Source organism: Manis javanica, chromosome 3 (assembly GCF_040802235.1).
Source record: "Manis javanica isolate MJ-LG chromosome 3, MJ_LKY, whole genome shotgun sequence".
NCBI lineage: Eukaryota > Metazoa > Chordata > Mammalia > Pholidota > Manidae > Manis > Manis javanica.
The window spans coordinates 57094250-57111756 of NC_133158.1; the positions used below are offsets into that span (position 1 = coordinate 57094250).

The 17507-nt window shown below is 43.2% G+C and overlaps 1 protein-coding gene across 21 annotated transcripts in view; it reads right to left on the reverse strand.

The window, feature by feature from the left end:
- KALRN (kalirin RhoGEF kinase) overlaps positions 1-17507 on the reverse strand; it is a 654582-nt gene that overhangs the window by 106348 nt on the left and 530727 nt on the right. The window lies entirely within an intron of this gene.

The window sequence follows — 17507 nt, forward strand, 5'->3', positions numbered from 1 at the left end:
TTATAGATTTTTAACGGAGATAGGACTATGAGAAAGGATTAGGAAGAAACCTGGCCTCATATCTCAGAGCCTGGGTGTTTTCATGACTCCATGAATGCATCGGGCCCTGTGAGCCCCGGGCACGAGAGCCTGGTGAGAAGCAGATCTCAGGCTCTGGTTCTGGGGGCAGTTCTTGGCTCTGCTGGGTCACACATCCCCAGTGAGGGCCTCATCAAAGAGAGGATAGATAGAGTCTGGTCTAAGTATCACTTAAGGCCCAAGTTTAAGGACCTGGGAATGCCCGACATGAGGACAATATAGTAATGATACCAAAGTATAATTCCTCACCTACAAAAACTCCAATAAATGTGATTTGATTTCTCTGAGTGTTTTAAGTTTCAGTATATTTAGGTTCAATAAATATTTGCTGAATAAATATATGAATATGTTAAATCAAATCTTTAAATCATTCATGATAGGTATAATCTGAAAGAGCCAGCCAGGCATTGAGGTGATAAAGGGGGGGTTAAAGTGGATAACAAATAGATTTTCCAATAAAGCCTTGGGAGAGATGCTAGAAGCTGTGGCAAGAATAACATTCTGGTGTCTGTGCACGGGAGTGGGCAGAATCAAAGTCATGTGTCATGGAAAAGCAAGGGTGACTGACGGAGGCAGGGCAGCTGCTGCTCTACCCCTGGGTATTCTGACACATCAGCACGGCCATGGGGAAGCAAAGGGGCTGAGAAACACCCGTGGGTGCACATGCATCTTTATGAAATACATGACACTAAAAAAATCCTAAGGTGGCACCTAGAGTCACCCCAGCTTGTGGGGGTGGGCAACAAGGAGCTGTATGCACTGACCCACCCTAGTCATCCAGTGACTGTCATGGACTGGCAGACAGCTGACTGGGGCACAGGTCAGTGTGGGGCCAGGACTGGGAGGACTGCACCGGTGACCCTGCTCCCAGCAACCCCAAGAGCCACTAGGGCAGGTGGAGAACGAAGAGTCTTGGGACGTACCTGAAAGTGTGGGTGGCTTGTCTTTGTTTTACTTAGCAATACTTCTGTATAGCTAGACTTTTGTTGTAATTCAACATTTTCTAGAAGAAGTATGTAACATCATTGCAAGACTTTTGAAAAATCAAAAAAGTTTCAAGAAGAGAATAAAAAAATCACCCAGAATCATTCCATATAGCACATTTTGTTAAACTTCCTTCCAGTTTTTTATAAATTAACAAACTGCTCTTTCACATATATACTCAACCTTTTTTATATAATTTAAAAATTCTTTTTGTGATAAAATATATATAACATAAAATATAGCATTTTAACCGCTTTTAAGGGTACAATAATGTTGTGCAAACATCACGTGCATTTATGTTTTATATGCTACTCTTTCCTGAGAACTTACAACATGACTGGTATGTCAGGTATCTCACTGCCATTCTCTTGTAACATTTGCAACCCTCCATGCACACAGGTGCTATTATTACGATCACTTTATTGTGAGTAGAATGTGGTGCAGAAAGGTGGAGTCCCCTACGGCAGGTTTCAGAGCTGCTATGTGACAGAGGCAGTATTTAGGGCAGGTGTGCTGGACCCTAATATGTACTCTTTCCATTTTGAGTTCCATTTGGATGAAGGGCCATGGTGGGGGTGGGGGAGAAAGTATCTTAATGCACCTATTATCTGCACACACAAAAATGAATTTGAAAATAGCTAGTTCAAATTTCTAGTTGGGAAATCTGAAATGTGTCTAACCCAATAGAATGGAAATTGCACAGTATTCATTCTCTTTATTTAGCGAGATAATGTATTTTAAGGATCATAAAAATATTTATAGGGCTTTCACGAGCTCATTTGCAAGCTTCATCTACCTAACCTATTTTCCACCATTAAGCACCTCAACTTTCAATTCCACTATCACAAGGTGATGCAGAAATAACAACGTCTGTGGTTCAGAAGAGCAGTATAGTCCAGCAGTGGCACCAGAGGAGCTGCTGCCAAAGCCCGATGGGTGACCTTCACACCCCCATAATTGAGAACATGCTGTTCAAATCACAGAGCAAGCTTGCAAAATGGGAAAGCGATCCTGATGATCCATTTTTTCAGAGTTCCTACTCTGTGGGTTTTTTATGTTTGCCACCCACATGTCACCCCCAATTGTTTCAGAAAATGTATCTCTTAGTGGTAAGATCCGAATCCAGCACATACAACACAGAATCACGCATAGGTTGATGTTGTTCACTTCCTTTATCCTAGTGATAGCTGAGGAAGAACTCAAGTGAGACCACCAGGCTCCATCAGGTAGCAGCAGCTTGTGCAGGCTTGGTAAGTTGTATTATTCTAGGGGGTCAGGGAGGGCTGTGCATAGACAGAAACTGTCAGGTTTGTCTGCAGACAGAAACACCTTCTTCATTTTCCTCCTTTTACCTTCCTCAAGTTCAAAGTCAGGATGAGGCAACTTTTCCTTTGAAGCAAAGGAACCCACTAGACTAGCACAGGGGAATATGCTTTCTCTGCAGCAGAAGCCCAAGCAAGGGCGGACAAAATGTACTATCCCTGCTGCATTCAAAAAACGGGCTAAGCCCAGCCCATAGGGCATACATGGTTTGGCTTTCAGGCTCCTCCCCTCAGGGGGTATTCACATGGCTTGTGGGCAGACCCAGGGAGAGAGAGGAAAAATGGCTAATGGACTTGCAGGGAGAGCTCTATTTTCAGTTACCGGAGTCAACAGGTAGGCTCTGGAAGGTGACATCTAAATGCCTCGCTAGGGGAGTTCTATGGATCCTAAGGAAGAATTCAGGAGGGTCAATGTGAGGGGGCAGGGAAAGGAACCACAGTAAATCTTGGGCTGCCAAGGCTACCAGGAGAGGGCAGGTGGGACAGATGTGGCTCTGGGGGGGCTGTGATGACTAGAAACAGCCTCCTTGAGAGAGTGAATACTATTTTAAGAGACAAACAAGTGTGACTGTGGTTAAAGATAATCACAGTCAGATGCTGGCAGAAGTAGACAAACATTTCTAGGTCTCTGCTATTTAGGGTATAAAAGCGTGTGTGTATGTGTGCCAGGCAATGCTTATGTTAAGAGCTTTGGCGGCACAAGGTTTATATATGCAAATAAAAGTAATACCCACAAGAAAAAGCTGCTTCTGGAACTGCTAACATCCCATACTCTCAAGAACACAAAATTGAACTGTACCAGATTCCAGTACGGCACTTAAAAAGACAGAACTTGGTACAAGGCTCAGAATCTAGTTGTGCAGCAGGGTAAGTGGGAGAGACAGTAGAGTATTGAGAGGAAACTGGGACTCAACTTAACTACTTGCTCTTGAGAGTGTCGTTCAATCTCTCTGAGTCTCAGTCTTCTCATCTGTGGTGTGTAGCCTGACTCCCAAGAGCTGAAGGCTGAAGGGGACACTATTGTCACACATGGTAAACTGCAGTCCGTTCATTTTCAATGGACACTCCATCCCCATCCAGGACTTCATGTCCTTCCTCAGGCTGTTTCCTTTGCCTAACTTCTTAGATGAAAAATATCCCTCTTGACCCTTCAAGATCCAGTTCCCGTGCCACCCCTGCACACATCCTCCTCATTTCCCAGAAGAGCTGGTCAGGCTGTCCTCTGAGCACGTACACCCGGGGAGGCAGAGGGACTCGAGTTGTACTTAAACTCACTGCAGTAATTTCCCAGCTTTGTGAGCTAAAAGCCTGTCCCTGCTCAAATCCACACCCAGAAGTGGGTCCTCCAGTAACTGGAGTATTTTACTGAGCCATGGGGATCAATACAAGGATTGGCACGTGCTCTGACTCAGTGCAGACAGGCCTAAAGAGAGTCAAACTGGGGGACTTCTGACCTCCTTCCTACTAAACATGAAGATCTGTGGGTTTCACTATTGCAAAATTTAATCCAAATCCGAACAACAATCCATTTATTAAAAATGTCAAGTTAGTTCGTTTTTGTCTAAAAGTGATAGATGTGGTTACTGAATACAAGAAACTCATTGGTTGCTCATAACAGAATGGAAATTTCTAAGCCATAAATGGCAGATCATACATAAACCAGAACATAACAGATAACTGTAGTAATTAAAGGAACACATCCAAGATGGTCAGCTCTGGACATGAATACAGGATAATGGCATCAATAAACTAATTAATAAATACAAAGATTTTTAGGAATGACCTGTTGAAGAATTGCTTAAGAACCCAACACACCGGAAGTACTATTTGGTAGTTAGGATGTAAGTTAAATTGGGAAGGGGGGTAGAATTTCTAAACCAAAGTGCAGCTCCAAGTGCAGCGAGGAGACCTTTCATCTCTTTCTTACTAGAAACTATCACCCTGAATCAGGCCTGGGACCCACCAGATCAGCAACTTGTTCTAAACAGGGGCTCACCAGGGATCACAAATTGGGCAAAAGGCCAGAAATTAGAGGTCTAAGTTGCAAGCCTGTTTTCCTGGAAAGCTCTGTAAAAGATTGGCTAATCTCCCGTCCACTTAATGGCTCATCTAAAACTACTGCCCTGTCAGTTAGAGAAATACGTGATCATGAGAAAGAATATTATTGTTCACAGCTAGCATTTACTGAGTGCATTCTATGTGCCACAGAACCAGGAGCTAAGTGATAGACATAAACACCTCACAAAGACCCTAGGGATAGATACATGCATTTTCCCAAGCATACAGATGAAGAAATTGGCATAAAAAAGTTAAGTAACGAGACTAATGCAGCACACTTAGTAAGTGCTAATGTCAGGATGGGAACTCAATGTGACCCTCCCAGTATAGGCCCTTCCTTTAGAGGCCTGAGCTAGAGAGAAGTGCCTGCAAAACGCTCTATTTACTTACAGAATATGACAGATGAGCACAAGAGTGCCAACTGGCCCATGTTCCCTTCAAAGTCAAGTCCCGGATAGTGACACTAACCTGGGCACTTTCAGACAGTGCTAGACCCCCAGTCCCAAAAGCTTTTTGGCCTGGTTCTCCACTCAACAGCAAACGACGGCATTTAAGAAAGATATATACATTCAAGGGAGCCTCTCCAAACCTGCCTCTAGTTAACTGCCAAACTGTTTGTTAGAGATCAAACGGAAAAAATATAGATTGTCCTATTTGAGTCATATTCTGATGCCATTCTAAACATGTCACACATATATATGTCACATATATATATATATATATATATATATATATATATTTTATGGTGTAGGACGCTAATCAAGACTATAATTACAAATCAAAGATATGCCTAAATTATAAACAGCTATATTTTACAAATGAAACCAATTTTGATGCTTAGCATTTATACATTTTTAGTACAAAAACTGTGTAAAGATACTCCACCCACAGAATTACAGATGCGGCCCTGTCCTGTCTCTGAGATATGTACACTGGTACAGAAAGAGATGCTCGAGCCAGACAACCAAACAAGGACTGGAATCATATAAGACAATGTGCAGATTGTATCATGTAAACATGGGATCAGTAACGTTGGAATAAGAAACAACAGTGAGCCTGTAATTGTGAAATAATTAATGCCCGGCAGGAAACCCTAGTAATTACAAATCCAGGTGAGTGAGATCATGGATACTTTATGTGGGAGGAATCTAAGAGTGGAGAGCTTGGCTGACCTTCCCCAAGGGCACCCCCATGCCGGGAGAAACTCCGAGTGGCTGGGATGGCTCTACTTGGCACCCCGAACGCTGCCTCTTCCTCAGGCTGAGCTAGCCTTCCAGGAAGCTTTGCCCACCTTCTTCTCTAACTCCGACCCACCTTGCTGCCACTGCCCCCGAGAACAGTTGGGCTCTGATTTTTCTCTTGCAGCCCTAGCTTGTGTATGCTGGCAGAAGGTCATAGTTAAATTTAGACTCGATCACCTCACTGGGGAATGAGCTGGGAATGAAACTGGCTGCTCGAAGAGACCCAAAGACACTCTGGTACAGAGTTGGCTGCTGACACAACATGGAAGTACTATTTAGTAGTTAGGATGTAAGTTAAATTGGGAAGGGGGGTAGAATTTCTAAACCAAAGCACAAAAAACAGGGACTTGAAAATTAGAAAGGCTAAAAAAACCCTCAAAAGGTTATTGAGGTCTTCAGCTTTCAAGTAAAGAATCCAAGTAAACAAATAGGATTGTCTCTGTTTTTTAAATCTCTTTGTGAAATGGGAATTAGAAAAGACCTCAGAGGCCACTGAGGACAATGCCTGGCATGTTGTTAAGAGGCCCTGTAAGAGAGGGGCACTCGCACCCGGCTGAAACCCGTCAGCGTGCATGATTAGTGGCGTTTCACTGCGGGAGGTGGCAGCTGTGGCTGGCAATGCCTCCCAGCAGAAATTAAGCCTGGTGGGAAAGTCCGGGGTGGGTAATGGTGAATGGGGATCTGGCCCTTTTAATCTGGGTCCCTAGGTCAAAACATGTGGGAAGGGGCTCCAGTCACAAGATGACAGCCCCAAAGATTGTGAATTAGGAAGCGAAGGCCTCAGCAATGATCCTTTATGGACACAGTACAGGTTCCTCATGTGGTTGTAGACGGAAGAATGGCACACGAGTCCTTGAAGCAAGCCAGCTTTAAGCAACATACCAAAAGCGTGAATTTCACAGAGCTTCCTGGCTTTATGCTTCTTTTCTTCTACTTCCCTTGTGTTCTACCATAATATTTAGCTGCCACTCTCTGGAAAGACTCTTTAAACTCAGCTCAGAATGCAAATAATACCCACCTGGGGATCAGACAGGTGGTGGTAACAAGACTTTTAGTACCTATGTTAGTTCTTCAGACAGAGTTCCTATTGTCCCAATATAAATTCCACCCCACCCCCCAATATTCTCACAGCATCTTTTGAGAATACTTAGAAAAATCTGAGTGTGCATGTGAGAAGTATCTGCTACATGCCCCAATACTGTAAATTTGTGAGGGCAGTGCCATATCTGTTTCATTCAGTGGCTATGATTTCTGATTATCCCATAGTCCTGGAGGAGTCACCAGCAGACCTCGGGTAAAGTCCCCAGAATACTGTGGCTTCTCTGGGAAGGCTTCATGGGAACCTGATTAGATCAGAGCGCACTGGCTATCCATGCCTGGCTTCAGATCAACCTTGCCCTTCCCATTTGGCTTGGAAGGTCACAGGAAGGCCCCCTGAGACATCTCAAGAAGGTCCCTTGTGTTGGCTGGCCTTGCTTGGAGATTTCAGGCCAGTGGCGCAGACCTTGGTTTCATCAGGGCCAGTGGGACCTAGCCCTTAGCTCTAGATTCTGGGAATTTAGCCATGATTTCACAGTGGTTAAGTTCCCCCAGAATCTAGGTATTTAGAGCCACCAGATGCAAGTGGCCATTGTGGGGGCAGATTCATATGGGGGTAAATCTAGAGCAGGTGGTTGCACCAGCTCAAGGAACCGGAGAGTGATTCCTGGTTCACTGGGGCCCCTAGTCCCTTAGGTTCCTTCTAAAGAACCAGGTCTCCCCTTAGACTTGATCCAATGTCTCTACCCTCTCCATCCTCCCAAACAAAAGAGCTGGACTGTTCTATATTTCACTGTCTTCTCTACAAAAATGCAAGTAGTACACTACAGAAAGAAAGATACCATTTTACTAATTACCAGTTGAGACCTAAGGCAAGTCACTTCTCTTTTCCAAAGTGCTCTTTCTCATGGATGAAACTGAGATCTTTATGATCTGAGATGCTGTAAAACTCCAGTGTTTTGTTATATGATAACGTATAATCAAGGCATGTTATACACACACCTTTTTCCAGACAAACAGGGAGGTGTTCCCAGCACTGTGCTCAGCCAGGCACTCAGGGATGCTTCATGTGGATGAAAATGGGGATCAAGATGTTGCTCAGAATGATACACATGATACACTCAAACATCACTTAGCTAAATGACAAAACAAAACTTGTCTGAGTTCAACAGAGAGCTCCCCATGCCACCACCTAGTCTGGCCTCCTCAAGATCTCATCCTGAGTCAGCAGCAGGCGCCCCCTTGCCCTGCACACAGTCCCCTCTTCTCCCTTAGACTCTGGGGACATGCAAGCTAGCAATGCTTTTATATGCTACATAAAGCAGCAGAACTGCAGCCGAGTCAGTAGCTGAGGGGTTAGCGAGTTGGGAGATGGTAGCGCGTTGGCATTCTCTTCCTGTTGGCTGCTCTTTGCAGGGCTTTCCCTCATTATGTTCCTACAAGCTGGCTAATCTGAGCTCTGTAAAGAGAACTTGCAATTTAAGCTCTGTTTGCTCCTCACAAGCTATATTGTTCAGAATGGAAACTGTACAGCTGCTTTTCTGGAAAGTTTCAGTTGAGGCCTACCTTTAAGCACCAGAGACACCACCATCCTCCAGGAATTATGGAGAGGGCTGGGAGGACGGCCTAGGACTGGCCCTGGAGTGGGATGAAAGGACACAGAGTTGCAAACTGTCTACTCTGAACTATAAACTCTAGGACGGCTCTGGGCAATAAAATATAAAGTAAGCCATAAATGTGAGTCATGTAATTTTTTCTGTAATATAAAATAGTTTTGCATAATTAAAAATTTTCTAGTCACATTACAAGTAAAAACAAACAGGTGCAATTTTAATATAGTGTATTTAACCCAGCATTGCCAGTATGTTATCATTTCAATATGTTATCAATATAAAACTTATTGAGATACTCTACATTATTTTTTTGTACTAAGCCTTTGAAATATGGTATGTAATTTATACTTACAGGGCATCTCAATTAGGACTGGCCTCATTTCAAGTCCTCAACAGCCACACACAGCTAGTAGGTACTGAATTGGACAGGGCAGCTCTGGAAGACAGGACCAACCCACTTTCCTCTGTGGTCCCCTGCCTGTCCCTGCTGCTTTGCTCACAGTATATACTCAGCCCTTTAAAAGCCCCTTCCTACCCTTTAGGGCCCATAGAGAACCCTACATCACCTGAGAAGTCCTTCCAGATGACTCCAGGCCACTGTGCTCCCTTCGGCTTCTGCATACTTATTTTAGTCAGCAGGCAGTTAGGACCTTTGAAACATCTTTCCTCTTACGTCTTCAGCAACTATTTTCCTTTTTTTTTTTTCATCATTATTTACTGTTTTATACACATGGAGCAGCTCCCAAGTTGGACTGCAAGATTCTCAGGGGTGAGAAACATCTTAAGTTCTCTATGTCACTAATCCAATACCTGCCATGTGGTCTTCAAATATTTGGGGGTTGATACACAAAATGCTCAGCTCAATTTATCATATGGCTAAGGAACTAATGAAATCATTTGAATGTGACAGTTGGCATGGCTCCACAGAGACTTCTATATGCTCACTAATGCTGACAATCTAACACTTACCTAGCACCTCCCATGTACCAGTTCTAAGTGACTTACATATGTCAACCCATCTAAGCCCTGTAAAAACCCCATGACTAGATTCCATGGTCATCTCCAATTTCCAGGTGAGAAAACTAAACCAGAGAGTTTATGTAACTTGCACAAGGTCACACAGATAGTAGCAGAGCTGGGATTCAAACTCACTCTGGCTCCAGAGTCCTGGCTCTTCATTATTATGATATATTGCCTCCTAATCCAGAAGAAACATAAACACATTTTTTACACTCTGTTTATCAGTAGGTAGCTGAAAGGCTGTCAGCCAGGGTTAATTCCTTATATAAAAAGAATTAAGTTAATTCAGAAAATGTAAACAGAAGTAAACAATAGGAGGGACTTGAAATTCCTGGTCTCAGATGATGTTTTTCATAAATCCTCTTAAAACAAAAAACAATGCACTCTTCCTTTCAGAGGGTGTGAAACTGGGGGTAACTGGCAACAGATAAGTCTTAAGACTCTGGATGTCCTTTGATTCAGGAACTCCACTTCGAGGGATTTATCCTAAGGAAGTAATTGTGATTTTGTGCCAAGACTTAACTATAAGAATGATCATTTCAATACTGCTTATAGTAGCAAAAATTAGAAACAACCAAAAACAGGGAGATTGAAAATAAAAACAAACCATATTTATATACAATAAACCAGCTCTCAGAATAAAACAGAAAACCTTGCTTTGTAGTATTTGGTGACTTCCCTGGTATAAATACTCCCACCATGGCATATCTCACATTACCAACAGCTTAACAATTTGTTCTCAAAATCCTGAATATTTAACAATTCTAACCTGAGCTGGGCAGGCTCCAGCATATCACTGAATAAATCTACAAAAATCTCATAGAAATTGTTCAATATGTATGCCAAAAAAGTTTATTATACTACTATGTTGTATTTCTGAAAAATAAACTTACAAGGAAAAAAATTAAAAGAACATATTCAAATTGCTAAGGAGGCTATCTCTAGGTAATGGAATTTTACCTTCATTCATCTGTATTTCCAAATGTTTTCCCAATGTTTATGCATGATTCTGTTAGGCAGAAAAAAAAAATCAATCAAGGCTCTTTTCCAGTTACAATAACTTTAAAATGACCTATCTTTGGAGATACATCTTAAAAAAAGAAAAAAAATCACAGGCTCTGCTCAGTGAAAGTAATGGCACAATTAGAAGCCCCAGGAGCAAGAAAATTCCTAAAGGCACGTAAGTCAGAAAAGAATGAAATGGGTAAAGCTTGTGGCTCTAGCTATGTTGCACATTGATTTTCTCAGAGAGGTAAACCACACATCCTGGGGAAAGGAAAGGTGGGTGGTAGGGAGTGGAGATATGTAAACCCCAGCACAAGAATCTTTCTACTGGTGGTTACCATGGGGGAGGGGCTAAAGGGGCATAAAAATTCTCAACCATAAGATAAGTTGGTCATGGGGATGGCAGGACAGCCTGGAGAATATAGGCAATGATTCTGTGGCATCTTGCTATGATGACAGACAGTAACTGCACTAGTTGGGGTGAAGATTTAATAATGTGGGTAATTGGTAAACCACTGTGTTGTATACTTGCAACCAATATAAAATTGTGTATCAACAATACTTCAATAAAAGAAAAAAAAGAATCAGTCTACCTCTATAGTCTGGTTCTGGAAAGATCTATTTCTTAACCCAGGTCTCTTCCTCATGTCTTCCCACCACACTTTTAGCCATGATATTCAATCAATACTAACAATGGTTAAATTCATGTCTTGTTTGCAATGAAACCACTTTGTAGATATAAAAGTATCCTGAAAATACATCCATATGGGAAGACATTCAGAAGATGAAGTGAAAAATCAAATTATAAAGCAGTATGTAAAATATGAACCAATTTATTTTAAAAGGCTATAAACATATAGAAAAGGACATATTAAGTGTTAAGTAGTTATTTCTAGGTGGCTAGGATTATGCTATAAAACGTATACTTTTATGGGGTCCTTTTGTTGGCTGAACTTTTAATTTTTTTCTGCATTGGGTGTAGGTAGTTTTAATAGTAGTAAGGAAAACAAAAATAAAAGCAAAGGAGTCTTAAATGGGAAGAAGGATGCCATAACTTCCCTCAGGGTCGTAGAGTTCACAGATGTTGGTGATTCCTAATTCCTACTCCAGTCTGGCAAGGGAAAGTGAATGGAGAGGGGGCCCCTTTCACTTCTCAAAGCAAGAATTTCCAGGGAGCAGGGAGCCTTCTGTTACAGAATGCTTTTGCTGGAGCTGGGGGAAGGGTAGAGAGTGGAAAGAAAGAGAAAGAACACGACAAAAGAAGCCACCTGCAGGGTTTGTTAAAACAGAGACTGCTGGGTCCCCTCCCAGAGTTTTGGAGTCCATGGAGCCAAGAATCTGCATTTCGAACATATTCCCCAGTGGCCACATTTCAAGAACTGATGCTCTAAGTAGAGAGGGAAGGAGGTGCTGTACAGGTGTGAGACTGAGATCCAATATCTGCAGAAGTGGAGGGCCTCCAATTCTTTTTAACAGGGTGGCTTGCCTCCTCTTCGAATGTGGAAAGATTAACATCCCTTTCCCCAGGGGAGCAATATGAAGATTCTAAAGGTGGGAGGGCTCAAAGTGGCAACATCCTGAGAATGTGTTACATGCCAGGTGCTGTAAGAGAACAAAAACACACCTACAAGAAATCTCACCCCAAGGAGGAGCAGATATCTGGGCAGAGGAGTTGTTCTAGGAGGTACAGTTTCAGCCTATGGCAGGAGGGGTTTCCCTTCTAATCAGTTTGACAGCTTCTTTACTGTGGAAAGCAAGAATGCGGAACAACCTGTTTGGCAACTTTGATCTTTGCTCCTTTACCTGGCTAAAGCCAATCTGTCAGCCTTCTAGCTACCCTGCAGGTGTGACCAGTATTCCCTCCTGGCAGAAAGTACAGCACAGAAGTGTCTGTCAGTCTCGAAAGATGTGCTCCATTGGTCACCGATGAGACCAGGCGGGGGAGCCAAGCTACCCCCGTCTCCCATTAACAAAGAATACAGTGATATTGGCCAAACCTCAGAGAAATGTCCAGAACCTTGGGGACCACAAGAGGCATGGGCAGCAGGTTGTGATTTTTATCCAGGCAGAAATAGCCTGAAGGAATTCAGCAAAGTTTTGCACATGAAGGATGTGCAATAAATGTTGCCTAAAGTGAACAGAAAAACGTGTCTCATTAGATTGCCCCAAGTCAAGGAGCAGGGGAGAAGGGATGTGTTTTTATATAGCGTAGGTTCTCAAGATCTCAACATCAATATTGGTGTATCTGTGCTCCAATTCTTGTGCCTGTGTTTTTCCTCAGAGAAGAATGACTTGGGGATGCTCAAGGTTCTTTGCCAGTATTTTCTTCTGAATGGTCTTTCACATAACATACAGTAATTATTATATTAGAAGTGTTATGTGGGTTTAAAACATTTGTTCAATTAAAAAAAAGAAAATCTCTATCATACTTTTACATCACACGCTTCCTTCCCCTACAGTGACAGCTCCACAGCACTGAGGCACAGGCTGACAATGGTTTGAACCAAGACCATGAAATTGCTTAGGGGTGCAGATTTACAACATTACAACCTAGAAAATCCACACATATTTCGGTGGGAGTCCCCTGAAGATGGGGGTCTATGTCACTTACCACAATTATTGTTATTATTAGTAGCTACCCTTTTAAAAGCACTTTATATGCCTGGTACTGTGCTAAGCCCTTTACATACATTATCTTACCCAATCCTCACAAGGGCCCAATGGAATCAGCACCATTATGATTCCCATCCGTTCTCCTCTGGTAGCTAGCACAGGGCTGGCAGGCAGTCAGCACATATACATTTGTCAAATGAATTAAAACACTGTGTGTTACATAAAAATGAGTGACATTCAAAGATGGAATGACAGGAATGCATTTCATTGATTCATTTCTACCTGAAAGAATGTATTAAGAAAAGGGACAAGAAAGAAAGGTGGAAAAGGGACCTTCTGAATGAAACAATATGAACAACTGTGCATAAATTGTTCTGCGAGAGAGAGAGATGTGGTGGTTTCTGCCTTCTGTGGTACTAGGACGGAACAGCTCCTCAAAGCAGAGCAGGCAGGTCCTGTTCTTAATTGCTGCAGGCAATGGATTCACCCCAGAACTACAGATCACCCCACAGTCAACACCAAGGTCCCAGCTTTGGGGCAACCTCTGCCCTTCTTAACCATGTCAGCCTTACCTCTCTCCAGCGTATGAGAAATGGCACGCCCATGGAGGCAGCAATGGAGTTGAGGAAAGAGCACAGGAAAAGGTCTCTAGTTTTGACCCTGCTGCTAAGTGGCTGGATTTCAGTTTCCTTCTGCATAAAAGGAGCTCTATTAAATGATCTCTAAGATTCCTTTCAGTTCTACCCTTCCATGATTTAGCCCCTTCTTCTTGAGAAGTCCCACTCAGTTTCAGACCCAAGCTTTTTCTTTTTTTCTAGGGTCCTTCTTCAATAAAAGCCTGGGATTTGGTCTAAAACAGAGGCCAGGCTATCCAGCTACTCATTCACTCACTGAAAAAGGAGCAGGACTTCAAAAGCATGAGGAATATTTTCAGGGCAGAAGAGAACATCATGGAATACCATACCAACACCACCACTCCAGAGTAAGATGCCTATAATAATCCCCAGTGTTCACATTTTTATTTAATTTTTAGATGCTTTTACATAAAAACATAGTCTTGTATCTGAAGCAGGACCTACCAGTCTGCAGAACAAGGAAGCAGTAACATGCCTACAGCATTATCTGTGATTGTTGAACCCACAGCTGTGCCAGAAGAAGGCTAGTAAGCTTCCATTTCCAATCTCTACCTCACCCCACCAAACCCATACACTCCCATTTATACTAGGGCACATTACAACTGGCAGTTGTAATTATTCAGGTAATAATTGAATGTGCAGTCAGAGAATCAGTTATGGGAAGAGAAGTGTAGGATTTGGATTGGAGACAGTATGTATGTGAGTTCATTCCCCTAACATTAGGGAACATCCTGGGGAGGCAGAGAAAACCCAAGAGATATATTGGAAAAACATACATGCAAAATGGTTAATTCAAATTTAATCATGGTAAAGGCACTTCTTGAAAGATAAAAAAATTAATGCATATGCATTAAGGACCCAAGTATTTTGTTCCTTAGGTGGTGAATTAAACAACAGTGAATGTCACACTGGTTCCTCCCTGAGGTTACCAACACCTTCCTAAAGGAACCTGGTGTCATGGTTTCACACATTATATTCAGGTTATAAAATGAGCTCTATTAATTCATAAGCCAAAGAAGAGACATTCCCATCAAGTCATAAGGTTCCTGCTTAATGATTCTGGGAAAAGGTAGGGGAAAAGAAGAAATTATAGATGAGGTTGACTTGGGATGCCCTGTGAACCCCTATAACCTTTACCCATGACATCAGAATTAAGCTGGAACCCAACCATCCATGTGCTGAAAGACCCGTGGAAATGTGATCCCAGCACCTCTCTATAAGCTGATTCAGCCTGAGTTAGGTCACCAACCCCTCCTCTTTATACCTGGGAGATGCTCAGGCTCCTGAGCTGGGCACTCACAGTCTAAATGGGGAGACACAATGGCATGTGGGCTTGAGATGCAAGGATAATGATACAGCAAGAAACATGTATAAATCAATCCCATGCACACTATGGAAAGAAGAAGAGGAGGATAGTAGTAATCAGGAAAGGTTTCCAAGAAGGGACTTTTGTCCACATGCCCAAAGTTAATTACAAGTTGACCAGAAAATTAAAGGCTCTAAAGGCTCCACCTAGCAAGGTCACAGAAAAATCTCTAGGTTCTATGATTTAAGAAGTCACAAATTCTAGTCTGCAACACATAATTTAGCAACCTCCAGGTGATCTGAAGTCCTTTTTTGTCACTCTGAAACAAATTGCTTATTAAAATTTTAAGATAACTAAATAAGAATCCAGAACTGATCTACTTCTTCAGGCTTAAAGGAAAATCTAAGTAGGCAAAGCGATCCTGAAACTTCCCCCAGAGATGACATCAATGACTAATCACCTTTCAGACACACACATGTCATTATCTCTTGTTTGGCTATTTTTTTTTTTATTTCAAAAAGGTAGTTGTAAATGTATTAGCTATCTTTCTTCCTTCTTGCCTGATCTCTATTTCTATCCCACCCTTGGTTTTGAGTTTTTCTGTCCTTCAATACCAATTTCTAGGTAGGGGAGAAAGATCACCTTTCATCAAACCCCCTTCCCATACTCGTACTAATACAACCAAACACTGGAAGAGAGAAATAGTTGCTTTCCTGATTTTTCAGAATTAAAAGATAAGCTCAACTAACTTCATCCACATTTTCCTCAAATATGACATTTAAAGGCCACACAGGGACATAACTAAATCCTTTACTCTTACCCTAGTGCTAATAATTACAATCACTTAGGATTCACCAGAGAAAGTCCAGGATGCCTTACTTAGCTTTGAGTCAAAAATAACCAGTACATTCCACTTCCTCTTGGTTCCTTTTCCTCACTTTAGAAGGCAGTGTACTTTGAATCTGGAGTGACTGGAAGCCAGCTGGGGGAGGCCCCTTGACTAGGAACAGCAGCAGTGGGTTCTGACCCACTAGGTTTAGAGTGCAGCCACTGGAGCAGTAGGAGGCAGCCAAGTTCTCCCTGGAGCAGTAGGAGGCAGCCAAGTTCTCCCAGGAAGAGATAGAGACTAATAACCAGACGCCTTTATTTAAAAGGGGAAGTGACTTTCAATTGTATCAAGTTTGTACAACCAGAGAAAGTGGTTCAACTGAGAGGAAGGCAGACAGTCCCTGGCTTGCGCCCCTCTCTTGCTGCACAGGACAGGTTTCTTCCCCCAGAGTTTTGGGGTTCTGGGCAGCATACTCAAACTCAGTACAAGACCTTATCTTTTCACTGAGCTTTCACTGAGTGGAGACTCAGCCCTTTTCTCTTAGAGCAGCTGAGGGAACCCCCGCACCTCAGATACCCTCACCCTGCCCAGCCAGCCAGGAGTTCTTTAAAGGGTGCCTCATGCACCCCCAACCATCTCCCTCAGATCTGAGCCCAAGTCTTCCATCTTCACGTTTCAGATCCAGGGAAAAGTAAGGGCTAAAGCGGAGAAGCTGGCAAGGCACCCACCTTTGTTACCCTCCTTTCCCCTCTTAAGCTGCCTCCATTGCTTGAGCCTTCTGCCTCCCTCAGTCTTCAGCTGAAGGTCCATGGTCGGCCTCCAGCTTGGCTCCTGTAACACCCCTGTGCGCGCGAACGCGCACACACACACACCCTCCTCTTCAAGCCACAGAGCCTGCAGCCACCACTTTCCCAGTGCTGCAGGCAGGAGGCGGCCCAGTAGGCGCCCCAAGCGGGCTCCCCACCGCCTCCTTTCTGGACTCAAAGCCAGGAGGGGCCGCCAGGGCAGCACACAAGCACAGCAGAGGCCAGACAGCCGGGGAGACCTACTCTGTAGGGAAGCTGGGGTTGCTACACATCTGGGCTCAAGGAGGCAGCTGCAGGGGCTTTAGATAAGCACACCCAAGTCCCCACATTCTGCATTCTGACAGGAAACAGACTCCCAAGAAAGCCTTAGAAACCCTTCGGCATGGAAGCGCAGCCTCGGAGCAAACCCACCCACTCTCGTTCCCTCTGGCCGTTTCCTGCTTCCTCTCCCTTTTAACACCCCCTTCCTTCCATTCCCAGCCTTGGTTTGGAATGTTTCTGAGCCAGGCTTGGATTTTTGACAGGGACCCTGGCCCTCTAAGACTCCTTTTCCATCTGAATTCTGCCTTTTAAGAGCTGGCTACCACAGGCTGTTCTAATTAAATGCAGAGACTGCGAGAATCTAATGTTGGGATTATAATCCTTAATGATTTAGGGAAAGGTTCTTCAGATTTAATTAGTTCTTGTAGCCTTAGATCTACTCAGGATGGAGGGTTTGTCGGGACTGTGTTGTGTGTGTGGCATGGAAGATGGTGAAGAGTTAGTTACTTAGGTGAAGTTCATTCATCACGACTCAGGGAGTTCCATCAGCATGGTGTTAGACAAGGATGGGGACAGGGACTGGGCATCGTAAACGGGGGTTCGATCGGCGAATTTTGAAAGGGCAAAAGTAAAGTAAGAGGCTATATTCTTACTTCTAACCACACAGAAACAGAATCTCCCGAACCCTCCAAGCTGAA